The sequence below is a fragment of the Protopterus annectens genome, chromosome 5.part0 (assembly GCF_019279795.1).
Source record: "Protopterus annectens isolate FY-2018-M chromosome 5.part0, PAN1.0, whole genome shotgun sequence".
Lineage (NCBI taxonomy): Eukaryota > Metazoa > Chordata > Ceratodontiformes > Protopteridae > Protopterus > Protopterus annectens.
The window spans coordinates 1,163,646,140-1,163,661,850 of NC_056735.1; the positions used below are offsets into that span (position 1 = coordinate 1,163,646,140).

At 38.1% G+C, this 15,711-nt stretch overlaps 1 protein-coding gene across 3 annotated transcripts in view; it reads right to left on the reverse strand.

Moving 5' to 3' along the window:
* LOC122801567 (U2 snRNP associated SURP domain containing) overlaps nucleotides 1-15,384 on the reverse strand; it is a 2,423,494-nt gene extending 2,408,110 nt beyond the window's left edge. For 2 of the 3 annotated variants that reach the window (XM_044071008.1, XM_044071006.1), the window contains exon 1: nucleotides 15,288-15,384. The gene's annotated coding sequence lies outside the window, so the exon portion shown is untranslated. Of the gene's footprint in view, nucleotides 1-15,222; nucleotides 15,243-15,287 lie in introns of those variants that run through there. The other variant, XM_044071007.1, reaches the window with a different exon arrangement.
* Between the last annotated feature and the right edge of the window lie 327 nt (nucleotides 15,385-15,711).

Below are 15,711 nucleotides of genomic sequence, written 5' to 3' on the forward strand. Positions count from 1 at the left end.
TCAGACACACAGTTCACAACACTCCTGATATAAAAAAAGTTTCCAGTTCTTGTGATGTGTCCTAGCCGATTTTGTATTGACCAAATCAGTGACTCTGCTTTATCACCATCAGCAAACTATTCCACCTGTACTTTGCTAGCAATGGGGGATACAGCAGGAGTAATGATGTTAAATAAAAAAAGGACCCGGTACTGATCCCTGATCACACCCATTGATCATACAAGTGCAGAATAACTATACATAAATCGTACCACTAGGCTCTTGACTGTCAACCAGAAGTCCACTCATCCAATTATGTAAGGGTTAAACCCTCCCATGATGTAAAATTCTATTGAATATGGAACAGAATCAAATTCTTTGGCTTGATCAAAGAACAGAAAAAAACACAAAAAATGCCACAGTGGAGCAAAGTACCAGTGGAAATGAAACAAAATCCAAAAGACTTTCAAAAATCCACAAGGTACACCAAGGCAGATGTGATAAAAACCAGTTTAATGAATGGTAAGCGCTTCATGCTCTCCTGAGCACTTCTTCAGACCATATAAAAAATACAAATTCACATACACTGATTATAAAATACATAGCATTTCAAACTAACCTATCACAGAATAAAATCACTTAAATAGTCTCCGCCTTTTAAGAAAGGGTTTTAAAGGGATAGAGGTATTCAAACCTGGTGGTGTGTTGCTGTGTAGCCTAATAATCCAACTGCTCTCTTATGGTTCTAGAATGTTATTAAGATCTCCCAGTCTACCGCCAGGCTTAAGTTGTTCTAAAACTCGAAACATAAATGGATGTGTAGAGTCTGTGTCTCTCACATGACAGGCTAGGGCATTTGTTGAATCATTCTTCCTAATAGCTAATAAATGCTCATGTATCCTTTCCTTTAATTGTCTCTTGGTCTTTCCTACATAGAAATTTCGACAAGATAAACAACTAGCCAAGTAGAAGACATATGTACTACAGCAATTGGTATAAGAATTACTAGTGTATTTAAAATGTGTGGTTGGATATATAAAACTAGACGCTGTATCTATAAATGAGCAATAATTGCATTTGCCACACATAGTGGTACATCCATTATTTATAGAACTACGTGAATTATTATATTTATAGCATAGCATCTGTTTAAGATTGTGCTTGTTTTTAAAAGCAAAATTTGGTCGTGGTCCTACAACCTGGCTACTTTTTTCATGCGACATAAGAATAGGCCAGTTTTTCTTGATATGTCACAGAAAGCTCTATGATCATTAGTATAATTCATCGTAAAATTCAATAGATGTTCATTGGATTGTTGTGTATTCCCACTGCGGGAAAATGAATTATTGGCATAGAGAAAAGGACATGCATTCGTGGGTCTTAATTCAGTAACCTCACGTTCCATTTGATCTACCTCAATGTGTTTATAACCTCTGCATTTAAATTCATCCTTTATCTTAGATAGATCTGCATCAAAGACCTGTTGAACACTATCTAGTCTGGACATCTGCATGCCCTGGCCCTTCAGTACATTCTTAAAAACCCTCTTCGGATGCATACTATTAATGTGTAGGGTGGCATTTACCCTACATTCTTTCCTGAACATACTAATTTCCTATATATCTTGACATCAAGGAAATCTATAGCAGTATATGAATGATGAGTAAATTTAAGAAAATCTGTGGTCATATTCAAATATTGCACAAAATGTGGTATTAATTCATGTGGCCCTTGCCAAAGAATAAAAAGGTCATCCATAAACCTTTTAAAAAAGGCTATATATTTCCTATATGTATGTTGACTGAGCATATATTTCTCTTCCCAACCACTCATAACCAAATTGGCATAACTATTGGCGCAGGGGGTCCCCATAGCTACCCCCTGCCATTGCCAATAATACTGCCTGTTGAAACAAAACAAGTTATGTTCCAATATAATGCTAAGTAGGCCACACAGCAACACATTCTTACTATCAGTAAAACTACCATCTCTTTTTAGAACATCATGTAATATTTTCAAACCTTGTTCATTGGGTATACTTGTAAAAACTGACTGCACATCCAACGTAATAAAACTAAGGTCATTCAAATCAGTGCAAGAACTTAAAAACAAAGACAGAGACTATAAAATGTCTAGTATCTTTAAGAATCACTTCAGATTTATCTACCAACTTTCTTAGTTCTCTCTCAACAAAAGCAGATATAGATTCAGTGGCCCACCCCCCACCAGAGACAATATGCCTCATAGGGGGTCTGTGCATTGATTTGAATGGTCAACCATTCAAAACAGGTATGATAGGATGTGTAAAACAAGATGAATGATCAAAGAACACTACATCACAGTTAAATTTAAAATACACAGCTCTTTTTGCTACTAGTGACTGATAATACTTTCTCCATATTTATTTTTTTCATCTCTTGTTGATACTGGTACAATAATACTGATTTAATATATCTATGCATACCTCTCATTGAATTAATCTGGCAACCAACTAAATTCCTGCTTTTATGTACATATCCTGTATATATTACTGAAATCACTGTGTGTAACATTGTTTCTAATTCTGTACCAATGAATGCTTAATTTTTTTTCTGTATCTATGTTCTTGTTGGAGCTTTTCTCCCCGGGCCTCTACTGAAAATGGGCTCTTCTAAGCCCAGTGGACTTTCCCTGTAAGCAAATGCAATAAAATAAAACAAAACACTACTGGTACATAAAAACACAAGTCTGTGACACAATCTTTGCTTACTGAATCCATGCTGGTTGATGTCTGGTCTTTTCAACAAAAATTCAGCTAGGATACTAACAACCTTCTCAAAACATTTGCCCACTACACCTATGAAGTTAACTGATCTGTAATTATCATCCATAGCACCTCCCTTATGTGCAGAAGTAATGACAGCTTTGTGACATGTGTGATACTTTATGTACATATACCCTGTTGTGTAAGGTCTCAAAATGGTACCTTACTTTAGGCATTAGTGCTAGGCTATCCGCCCCTGTGGGCCATTTAAGTCTAGCCAAATTTGCCAACCCGCAATGTGTTTTGATTACCCTTACCCCTTCAAAGACCAAATTCAAATTACATACAATGATAACAGATATTAACAACAAATAAGACCCCAAAATTGGTACATATCATTTAGTAACTACCTTTTCCATTAGTACAGTAGGAAGTAGGGTAAATGTCCCATTTCCCACCCATACATCCAAGTAATGCTTGGATTCAGTTCATAAGGTCCTGCAGCACAGCAGACCTTAATTTTACTTATCAATTCCTTAACACACATTTTAAAATCAGCTGTCTGAATATAAAGGATAATATAAACTGTAAAAGATCTGATTTACCTTAAATACTGTAGTCTAGTGCCAGATTCATGGGGAAAAAATATAACATTGTTAAGCAAGAAAGTGGTTACATTTTGTTTAGCACCTCTCAGCCCTGTTAAGCTCCACACTCTCCCTGCAGTTTAGAAGTAACCAGTACTTGACCCCACAGAAGAGCAGTAAACAGCTTTAAAAACTGTCAAGACAGTTTTCCCAGCCACAGCCATTCATTACTCAAAATGAACACTACACTTCTGCCCACTGTCAGTGTGGCAGCTTTAAGTGCTTTTGCGGCTTTCATAGTTGTCAAATACTTCTTGCTACAGCACTTTTTTTCTATAAAATGTATGGAGTAGATAATTAAAATTTATAAAAATATCAGAAGTTATCTTTAGCATAAAAATTTCTACAACTACATACTGCTGCATAACTGCTAGGATGGGGCCCAAATGGTGGAAAATTAATACACAGTGGAAGCTCCTTACTGAAGTACGTCTCCTTTTATCTATAAATGACACACCTTATACCAGGTCAGCGGAGGTAAGTCACCACCCCAAAGCTGAATCGTGCTAAGCAATGCAAAAATGCATTGATTATGGCCAGTAAGAAGTTGCCATGCAAAGCATAAGGATTATACCCTACATATATTGAAATCATTCTTCCACTGTGCAGAAAACACAAAGGCAATGAAATAAAGATGTGAAGCAATAACGTTTACTGGACCAACACAAGTTTTGCAGTTACTCAAGATTTTGAGTTATCACATCTGTCTTGGTGTCTTCTCTTAGTGGACCAACACAACATTTTTTTTTCTTGTTTTCCACTGCAAAAACCAACGTTAAGACTGCAAAAAAACAAAGACTAGACATATTATGATAAAACCATATTGAACTTCATTTCTTCCACTTTGGACAGAACAAAAAGTGAGAAGAGGGCCCGAGAGGAAATTAGAAGGGCAAAACTTCTTAAAATCTGGAAAAAAATATACAGAGTAGGTGATAGGGTCTAGCAGTACACTGCCAATGAGTGTCACAGGTGAGTCAAGGCAAGAGTGTCCCAAGTTGCTTGGAGCAGAGCAAGGAAAAACCGATAGGACAAGGGTATAAAAGAGAACTGCATCAAATGGACTCAATGCACCATGAGTCTTTTCAACAATATCCTCAATAATAAAGTTCGCCATCACTACTAATAGCAATAAATCTTTACAACCTCAGGCAGAATTATTTAACAAATTAGTGCACTTAAAATGTAGAACTGCACACAGTATTATATGAAGTGTAAATACAAACCCAAAGTCTTCTGCAGTATCTAAATATATAAAGACTCACAAAAACGTACCACATTTTAAGACATCAGCTACAAATCGGTCTATTACAGTATTTCTTTTTTTTTTCCATATTCAGTGTTAAAAAATAAACAAAACAAGGACATTTGAGCAAGTAATCAATGAAAAACAGCTCCCCATGTTACAGAGTACAAATAAAAAAAAGCAGATTCTACGGGACATTTGGGAAAAACAGTAGCAAAAAAAGAACTTTGCTGCAAGTCTTTGTTGTTCCTACTACTTTAAAAAAACAATGACTTCAGTCAGGAATGGAAGTAGTGAAAAGGAAATTATGCACAATATGCAGACATACAGCTGCACAAAAGTAATAAAACTGGAGCAGTTACTTATATACAGCTCCAATTTTAAAATAGAATAGTTTACAGGAGGGAATGCCACCCCAGCATCACTATGTTTTCTTTCAAGCAAAGTGCTGCCTGCACCTGTTAAAATAAAACTGATTCTTCTCAGATTTTGTAATCAGAAAAGTTAAATGCTATATAGGAGTACAAAGAAGGCAACACACAACACGGTTTACAGAAGGCATCCTCACTACAGTACGAGTGCCTGATTCAAAGACCAATGCAGCATAACAGTCTAGGAAATCTAAGACTAATAGCACTACTGCAGTCTATTGGATAATGCTGCATACAATTGCTGTAGTCCAGGAGCACAAAGTAAATTAACCCTCTGTTCTGCCCGACTGCCTTACACCAGGAACAAAATAGCATGGCAATTCAAAGGCAACCTTCACAGCACTATCTCAGAGTACAGCAGCAGGATTAACATTCTACTTTTTGCTATTCATCCATCGCTGTCCATGAAAGCAGTAACATGGCTGGCAACACTGCAGGTAAGGCACTTGTGTGCGCGTATGGGTAAGGGCATGATTGGTACAGAACCAGTGTGTGTGCAAGTTGCTGTATTGGTGTCACAGCAGCTACGTATGTGCATTAGAATAGGTGCTCATGGCTGTATGTGCCAGGACAACAACATTGCTGGGCTCATACAGGGAATAGCAGCACAACCATTTCATCAGCACTAGAAGACAAATTCAGATACACAACCCAGCTATTAGTAGTGTACAACTAACCTTTATGAATACCCCCTCCCAGTTTGAAGAGAGAAAAAAAAAAAACTAAGTAAAATGTTCTTTTATAAAGCTTTTTTAACAGACTTGCTCATCTCAAGCTACAAAAGATCTGGTAAGAAAAGTATGCCCCACAAGCATTGCGCAACGATTTTAGTGTCATTGTGACAAAAACATTTCTACTCCTGCTTCAGCCCAGTGATCACAACCTAATCAAATCACAATTTATGCAAAGGCTTAAGACTATGACCAGTTAATGAGCTGCTGCCTGTGGCCCACGGTTTAATTCCCTCATCCCCCATTTGCCTACATGTGTGACTGAGCAAGTCACTTAACCAGACAGTGCTCCCGGGCCAAGTCTGAAAAAGGTCTATGTTTAACTGGTGTAGAGAAGATCTGCAAAGGCAATGGTACGCAATTTCAGCTGTGTTAAACTGTGGAGGATGCCATACACATTATCAGGACACAAATATACAGTGACACAGAAAGCTGAATTAGAGTCTGGAAAAGAATCTATGGTAGCACAATGAAAAGAAAAAGTCCGATAAAACTGCAAAGGAATCTAGAATCTAGCTACAGAAGCAAAAACATACAGACTTAAAGATACTGCACCAAATTTTAATGAACTACAGTATCCCCAGGAAATAATCTAGGGAGGTACACAGCACAAAGAATTTCACACAACAGTGCTACAGACAAAAACAACTAGGCACAGTATATAAAAAGAAAGATTTCTGCAGATTGCAGCGAACAGGAGACTAGCTGCACAGGGACTTATTTGTTCACGGAGTTAAGTAAGTTCTTCCAAAAAGCCATCAATTTTGGCCAAAGGTGGTACAATACAATAAATTCTTAATGAAAACAAGTACATCCACAAATGTTTATGACGTCATTAGTATATACCATGCATCACTGAATAAATATTGGCATTCCTCTATCAAAGAAGCAGAGGCTCTAAAACAAAAAAAGCCAATATTCTTCAAAATGAGCATCATAGCATCTGCAAGGTTTTCACCGTACTAAACAGATGCACTGAGTCTACATGCATAAATGCACTCGTGTATCAACTAAAAAATATAATGATCAGTTTTAGCTCAAGCAGGAACACTGTAACAAAGTACTTTAAGTGAAGACAGAAACAAAAATCTAATCTGAAGCATGTAAGATGGACTTTGTTCATATACTTCATGTTGATTAATTACCAAAAAGCCATGTTCTAGCTACCTAGAAAAAAAATCATCCATAACATCACTGCATAAAGGAGAAATTCAACTGACTTGTCCAATTATGACCTATACTGCCAGCAAACTGTATCCACTGTCAACTTAAAAACATCTTGGAGACAACAATCTTCAGTCCACAACCCAACATGGGTTCTGCTTCACTTAAAGCCCATCTATTCTTCTTGGCTTCACCAATATCATCAACCAAAATAGAAATAGCTGCAATCTAGTACCGGCACTCTTCTTGAATCTGTCAAAAGCCTCTGACACAGTATCCCAGCAAAAACTTAAACAACTTTTAAATGTAGGTCTCTCAACTCATTTCATAGTTATTTCACAAAATAACAGGCAACAATCAGTTAAATGGAAAGATGAGTTCTCTTTACTCCCAGTCACAGCTGGAGTTCCGCAAGGATCAATTTTGGGACCACTACTATTTAACATATTCATTAACAACCTCCATACAGGCACCAAAAAGACAAAGTTCAGTATGCCAATGATACAACCATAACCTTCTAAAACCCTCCAGGAAACCACCCAAGAGTCCTTCTAAGCTATAGAATTCTGGCTAAGCACTGTAGACCTACTCCTAAATGCTAAAAAGACCAAACTTGTGCTCTTTAAACCAAAACAATATAATGACCAGAAAAAGTTCCACTTTCTCATCTGAAATCACGACAGAAGCCCAACTACTTGGAGTAACCACAGATAGCAAACTCAAATATGACATTCAGCAAGCTATACATAAAACAAAAAAAACTAGGGTCCTCATATACAGCATAGTAGTATCTACATGAAGATCCATAGCATCCACTTATTTACTCCCAACTTCTGTATACATCCCCCATTTTCACAAATCTTAATAGTACCATCATGTCCAAACTTGAAACGTGCTATAATAAAAGCAGTAAAATTTGCCACATACTCACCCACCAAAATCCATCACTATGAAGCCCAGAAGGAATTCAACTGGTTTGAACTACCAAACTAGCTAACCTTTCAAATTTCTACAGTGCATAAACATATCCATAAACCAGAGCTGCCCTTCTTTAAAAACACATACTGCAACCACAAAATAATAGCAGAATGCTACACTCCAATAACAAATCGCTGCTACCTGTAGGTAAAATCAAAAAACTAAACTATGTGGGTAACTCACTGTATTCTTACTGTGTTAACAAAACTATGGAACTCCATTCCACTACAACTAAAACTTACAGAAAATGACAAATGCTTTACAAGTCTACTAAAACAGCACCTACAACACTCCTCACTCTGCTCTTGCTCTTCAGCTGGTTAATATCTGTCAAAAGTAACTTATTAAGCTACTCTACCTCTGAAACCACCATACCTCACTCTTCCTAACTCACCACATTTAGAACCACTCACGACAATGATCTTAGTACAATTTCACTTCTCTCCTACTGTAAACATCAGTTCCAGAATGCAGCTTGCATGAAGAATTCAAACCCCCCCCCCCCCCGCCAACAGATGGACAGCAATGAAGAAATTATTAGAGGACTGGAGATTCCAAGTAATACTACAAACGGGGTCAAGAGAGTACTGAAAATGGTACAATGAAAAAAGGTAATAACCTTAAATAAACAAACCCTAAAACAGTATTGTGCACCTATTGGTACATCGGTGAAAACATCTTCAAAGTGTATCAACTGCATGCAGAAAATGAACAGATTAAAATAGTTTCAGTTAATACAAGTGAATATCAGTTAATAAAACCAAATCAATCCACAGTCAATGAACTACCAGCAAACAAACAAACCTGCTACCCCAAAAAGAGACATTAAAAAAAAGATAATATAAAAGAAACGGTATAATGCCACCCTCCATTTTAAATCAGAGTCTAGCCCTGTTGGTGTCAGTGTGAAATTTTAAAATCATCTTGGAGCCTTTACACTGCAAAGCCCATATTACACTAAAGGCATTCCCACTGACTAAATGGCATAAAATAGTGAACAAACCTTCCATTGAACTATTGTAAAACATGCACAGCCACAGGGCTGTGTGTACATTAGGTCTGATCTATGACCCTCAAGTGCCTCCATATTCTGGTCTCATTTCTTGTCACTTTTCCATACGTACAAAATTACAGGGGTACCCAGGGACAAAAAATAAGATATTCATCACACCAAGTTTGCATACATGTGCATAAACACTGCAAAGGCCACACAGGACAGTCTTGCACCAACACTAACTAAAGGTTTCATAAACTTGTTGCGAGCAGCAAAATTCATTTAGTTATACCTATACAGGAAGAAAGGAAACTTTTTACACAGAGTGTTTCAAACCACTGTCATTTACTAAAACTACCACAACTTAAATCATATTAAAACTGCAAGGTGCAGTTTCAAAGGAAAAAATTATTTCAGAAGCAAATACTTGGTGACCAAACTTATCTCAGCACTGTCAAACCAACATCAATGGGAAACGAGCACCAGCACTGACACAGCACATGGGTATTGCTTTCTGACCAAGAGCCAAACAGTTAACAGAGATGCTTCTATATATGAAGTAGCACTTGAAAGGCAACGGTTCCCTTCACTTCAGAACTGACTCTGTTGAAATGAACAACATCAAGTATCCTGGAACCATCAGCTGGAGAACTGGTGACTGCAATCTCACAGCCTACTCATGCTGCAAGCAAACAAGGCAATCAACTATTTATCTAATCATATTAGTGGGCGTGTGTAAATCCTACTCTACTACAGTTAACTCCGTACCCTGTACAGGAACAAGTGACACTAGACACTCAAATTCATTACTGACCTGTAAAATAAACTCAAAAACAGTCTCCTTCTCAACATATCAGAAAGGCTCAATCTCTTCTCCCATCACAAATACTGGAGGATACCAGTGTGATGCTCCCCTCTCTGGGCCAGTAATCAAGGAACCTGAATCCTCACCACTGAGGCTGGACAAGGACGTTCACTTGTAACAAGAATAGATGCACACGGTATTCCCAGAGGCAGCTCTCCACATAAAGCACAATTTCCCTTAAGAGCACACTGGGAACGCACACAGGCTGGGGTCTGAGTTTCTCAGGTCCCAATAAGACTCCCCACTGGCACAGCTGTTGAGTTAAGTCCTCATCCAAGTGTCCAAGCCAATCCCTCCAGCACCCTCTCTGTGAAACCAGCGCTTTGTGTCCCTACCCGGAACAGTTAATGCGCACATACACCTGGAAAGGCTGGCATAGGTTTACTAGTTATGCTCCTGCCCAGACAATAAGGTAGTTACTGCCACCAGACACTCCCAGGTCAGCTACTCTATGCTCTTACAAGGGTACCCAATTATACTGAATGACATTAATATTAATATGAATGGTAGTTTGAACAATGCAGCAAGGCTTTCAGGAATGGCTACAGAGTCACCAAACAAATTATAGTATCCTCAAAAAGTCAAAATATTCTCTACAGGACCAGCCACAATGAAAATTGTAAATATATTTAATAATAAAGAAAAGAATATAAAAATACCAAATATCTATTTGCAATAAACACCAGAGTTTCAACCACAGGAAATATTAAGATAACAGACAAACAGATTCACAGAGATACAGAAAAATGGTATTTAACTGATCTCCCTAATTTAAAGAGTTACTTACTCCCTGGTCATTTACTAGAGTAAGGCAAGATGAAGTAGGGGAGTGATCCTTCCTAAGTCAGATTTCCAAAACAGGGTGGCATGAGACTTCAGCCTCAACTCATATTAAACATTATTGACATTACATACAGCTGGTCATCTGACTTCTAGAAACTGCCAGGATTTAGCATGTGTGTGTCAAGAATACACACACACAGCCCTGCTAAGATCTGCTGTAGCTCCTGGAAGTCATAAAATCATAAAAACACTTCCACTCCTAGAGGAGCTAATAACCCATGCTTCTTACAGACACTGCATCTCTGACTTCATTTAAAACTGTGAGATAACATCTTTATGGCTTAGGCCCAGTAATTTAATTTCTTAATATGTTTAAAATTTGAAATTAACCTCTTCTCTTCCAGTATCCTCTGTCGAACCATATACACTTAAACAGTTACAATAATGCATGTAGATTTCTTTTTCTGCCCAGAAGGAAACACTGTTGATACAACACAAGCAACTTTACAAATCCATTTTCAACACAAGCATCTGTACAAATCAGTTTGACATACAAATGACATACAATTCTTTACAAAATTCCAGCTAGCTGTGCTGGCACGTTACACATCCATTGCCCTACTTCTCCTGGCATAGCTACCAATACCGGAAATTGTCACAACCAGAAACAATAAACAGAAATAAATGTGCTCATTTTGCTGCTTCTTTCTGAACTAGTTCAAGGCTGAAAAAGATGCACCTGAATCCGCCCACCTAGCTCCACAACAAAAGTTATTTTCATAGAGGTTTGCAAAGAGTTTCCCCTCAAAATCCAAAGACAGCATACACAGAGCTGAGTACAGATTTTTTTCAGGAAAAAAAGTTACAGAGTGCACTTTACCAGAAACAAGCAATTGAATTTAAATGTTAATGGCAGCAAAAATGTTTTAATTTGTGCAAAACAAAAATTTCACGGCACATCAAACAAATGAATGGCATTTTCCGCAAAATTCTTAACACACTGAATTAGACTGTGGAAACTTTCTCCCAAACCCTCTAATACAGTAATATGTTTGTATGTTCAAATAAAGCACCCTAAATAGAAAGTAATACACTCCATTAACAACACACCAGCAGGACCACAGCTTACAGTACACCACCAAACCCTGGAGGCCTAATTCAATCATCATCAGTAAAGTTCACAGGTTCATACCAGGCTAATGGCCCTGAAGCCTTTACAAGCCTAGCCCACAGAAGTGCCCTGGCATTGTGCCGCCCGATGTTAGTTCCCGTTGCCTCTATCAAGTAGAGCCACTGGAGTGATCCCTGGGATGAACTTTCTATTTCCCATCCACTCATCAAGATTTCTCTTGAAGAGGGCCAGTGAGGTGCTCTGCTTGACATGTATGGAAGTTTATTCCAGAGCATGGGCAGTCTCTGGGTTATGAACCTGTCCCCACCAGCATTTTCTGTTGATTGTGGTAATGAGGTTGAGGTCTCTGGAGCGTGTGTTGCGGAGGGATTGGGATTTCTTTAGATGTAGCATTTCTAACAGAGCCGGGTCAGACATGGCTTTGTAAGTCAAGCAGAGATCACCTCTTAGTAGACGATATGACAGAGAATAGCTGGTGATTTTTGATCCATGTAGGACATGTGTTTAAGGCCTAGGATCCTCTTCGTGAGGTACTTTTCTGGCCTTTCCAGCTGCTGCATGTGTCTAGTGAGGTACATGCCAAATGGGGCATTATACTCTTTGACTGGCCTAATGAGGGAAGAGGAGAGCGAGATGTTGACCTCCTTCTTCCTGGATGCAAAACCCTTGGTAATGAGATGTGCCACATAGGACTTTCTGACCACAGTGGCAATGTGGTGGTCAAAGTAGAGGTTGCTGTCAACCTGTGTCTCCATATCTCTTACATCGATGGGAGCCCACTGAAAACGTTCTAGTAATTAGTGGGAACTGAGTTTTTCCCAAAGGGGATGCCGATGCATTTTTTGGCATTAAGCTTATGGCCATGGGTCCGACACAAGTCACTGGTTTCAGTGAGGCCTTTCTGTAGGATGTCTACATCACTTGGGGGGTTAATAATGGCTCCCAGCTTGCAGTAGTCTGCAAACTTGATCAGCCAAAGTCCCTCCATGTTAGAAAAGCTTTTAACAAAGGCAACTAGAAAAGGCAACCAGTACAACTTATGCAATACGCCGAAGCAACTAAAATAAGCAAACTCAAAGAACTAAATACATTCACATCAGGACTCTAAAACAACAACAAAAGCATAAGTAAAAGTTATAACATGAAACAATTGTAGCCTGCTGATACAGAAGCAAAGGTGCACATATTCAGCCAAGAACCACAGCCTGAGGTAAGTCTAGACCATTAGACAGGCTAGATATTGCAGAGGATGTACAAGAAGGGGCTAGTGCACTAATAGCCTTTCTACAATACAGCATTAACATGGGAACTGTGAGAGAGAGGACATCATGTGCAAACATAAACACAACTCCCGGGAATCACTATACCTCTAGACAGGGACCGTCAGCTACATCTTCTCATGAATGACTACTTCAAACCATTACAACTGTCACCCACCACGTCTTGTGCTTCTTGCCCCATAGAATAAGCACCACAGATCCTTGAGAAAACATGTGTGTGTTGGGGAGGGGGACAACTGGAAGTCAGCCTATGGAGTAACTGGTGGTCTCCACTAAGTGTAGAATGGGACATGGAAGCAAAACCCGAGACAGTCTACAGGGGTTGTGTGAGAAATATACAGGCGAAAAAAATCCAAACAGCAGCATGTATACTACAAAAGAAAACCCAGTTTCAGGCAGCTACCCTTACTGAAGGAGTCACCACTTAAACCAAAATGCACTCTAGAAGTCATAGGTTAAAGATGGCAACTATCAGGAAGCTGACCATCGAGATTTGAACAATCAAGTTAAGGGAACTGCAGAAAAGTGGAACAGGACAAAGGAAACAAAGTGACAAAACAGTTGATAAACACTGCTGAATGACCTAAACATGCTGTAAAACAGCTGTTATATGTGTTATATATATATATATATATATATATAAATAAATAAAAAGCATGCAATTCCCTAAGATTTAATAAACCAGCAGCTCAACCACATCTTCAGTTGTAAGAGTGAAGATAAAAAAAGTCTACTGTAATGCAACAATGCCACTCTCCATTATGTTGCCCACATACAGTGCAATAACAAAGCACACCGATTATACACTAGTACCATGTTCAGCTTAGTAAAAGAAACACATCTCAAGCTAAAATATATGAAACATGGCCCAGGGTACAAATCAGCAAAAATCAGAAGCTGAAAAAAAAAAAAAAAAAAAAAAAAGTCAGAATTCATAAACAAGACTTTTCCTTATCAAACATTACAGAAACACAAGTTCTGGGGCCAATGCTGCAACAGTACCACTCAACTTCTGTGGACTCTCACATTACACCTGTAAACAATCCCCTCCCCCTAACAAAACTGCTCAAGAAAAAAGTTTGCACCTATTGAACAGGCAATACTAACATCTGTTAGCAAACATAAGAGCAAGTCAATGCTTGACTTACTTTCAAGGTATGAAGTATCTGCATGCAAAAGCATGTGAAATCTTTCTAAAGAAGCAAAGCAACTCCATGCACAGGGCAAAAGATATATATGTACAATGTTTAAAAGTAGACAGATCATAAGAATGTGGGCACTACTAAATACAAACTGTCAACTTTTAATTCTAACCACTTAGGATATTAATTGACTTACGTAACTCAGCTGCAAGAGAGTCTGCAGTACTTTGTGGCAAGGAAATGTATACAATTTACTTCTTTAATCTCATTTACTGAGATTTGTTTACCAAGAAAGTTCAACTGGGCAAACGCCCCTTTTCAGTGAAGGCCTGGGGAGAAAAGCTCCATAGACAAAAAGACAACATTATATACATATAAAGTTAAGCAAAGCAGAAGATACATTGATACAAATAAATCAAAACTTAATTACATGGATATACAGAAAAAACAAACATGGATACACATCATTACTACTTAGCTACAAAAATTTAAGACAGAAGTTACAATACCAATAAGATACGTGATGGGTATTATTAGATTAACAAAAAGAAGCGGATAACACTACTGAAGTTGTAATAGGATAGAACAGTATGGAACAGCAGTATGAGGTAGCCAATGCTGGAGCAGAGGCAATTGTTAAATAAATGTTTTTTGAGTATTTAAGTGGTCAGAGTTAATTGTAGATCTGACAGCCAAAATCTGGAACAGACTTCCTCAAACTATGTGATTTGCGTAAAGACAGTCACCAGCACTATCTAAGCAATACCCACATAAAATAAACACACAGCCTGACAGATGAAAACAAAGTATTACAGCCATCAAACGCACAGTCGACTCTAACAACACATACGCATGGCAACATGATCACCAGTTAAAGCGCACGAAATCCACAGCTCTCCAAAGTTAACAGTCACAAAACATAAAAACTACACAGCAAAGATCAAACAAATGGAATGTAAACATAGCATAAATGGAGCCAAGACCTGTCAGGCCTCCGTTTATTTTATCTCCTGCTCCTCTAAACATTTATTGCATACGACGACACAAGTATCATTAGAACGCAACAAAAACATAAGTGAAGAATGGCAATGTAAAAATAGCACTGACCTCCACATACAAATACATAAATAACTCAATGCCAACTAAAAACTTCACATTTTCTTTATATTCACCTTCCTATAGCTTTCACTGAACCGCCAGGAGTCCTGCACGCCATATTGGTTCCCACTTGGCCATATAATCGATTACAGAGACAACTGATTGGAAATAGTTCTCCGACTCCGTTTATTAATTGATTGCCGAATTGATTGTTCGATACGAGGTGTACATAATGTGTTATAAAACTCTATATATTTCTCGTTATATATCTACTACAGTTCTTTTTTTTTATTATACCGAGCATGTGCTTCAGTCTACGTAGTGAGCATTTAGCATGTTAGAAATGCAGTAACTGGATACGTTGATTTGTTTATTTAGTTTTTTTTTCACGTGGGGGAGAGAACTGATCATAGATTACAGGCTAAGCTCCCGTATATATACTGAACAACAGAAGTGTTTCACTTAAAACAAGTAATGTCCTGGCAACAGAACTGTGTA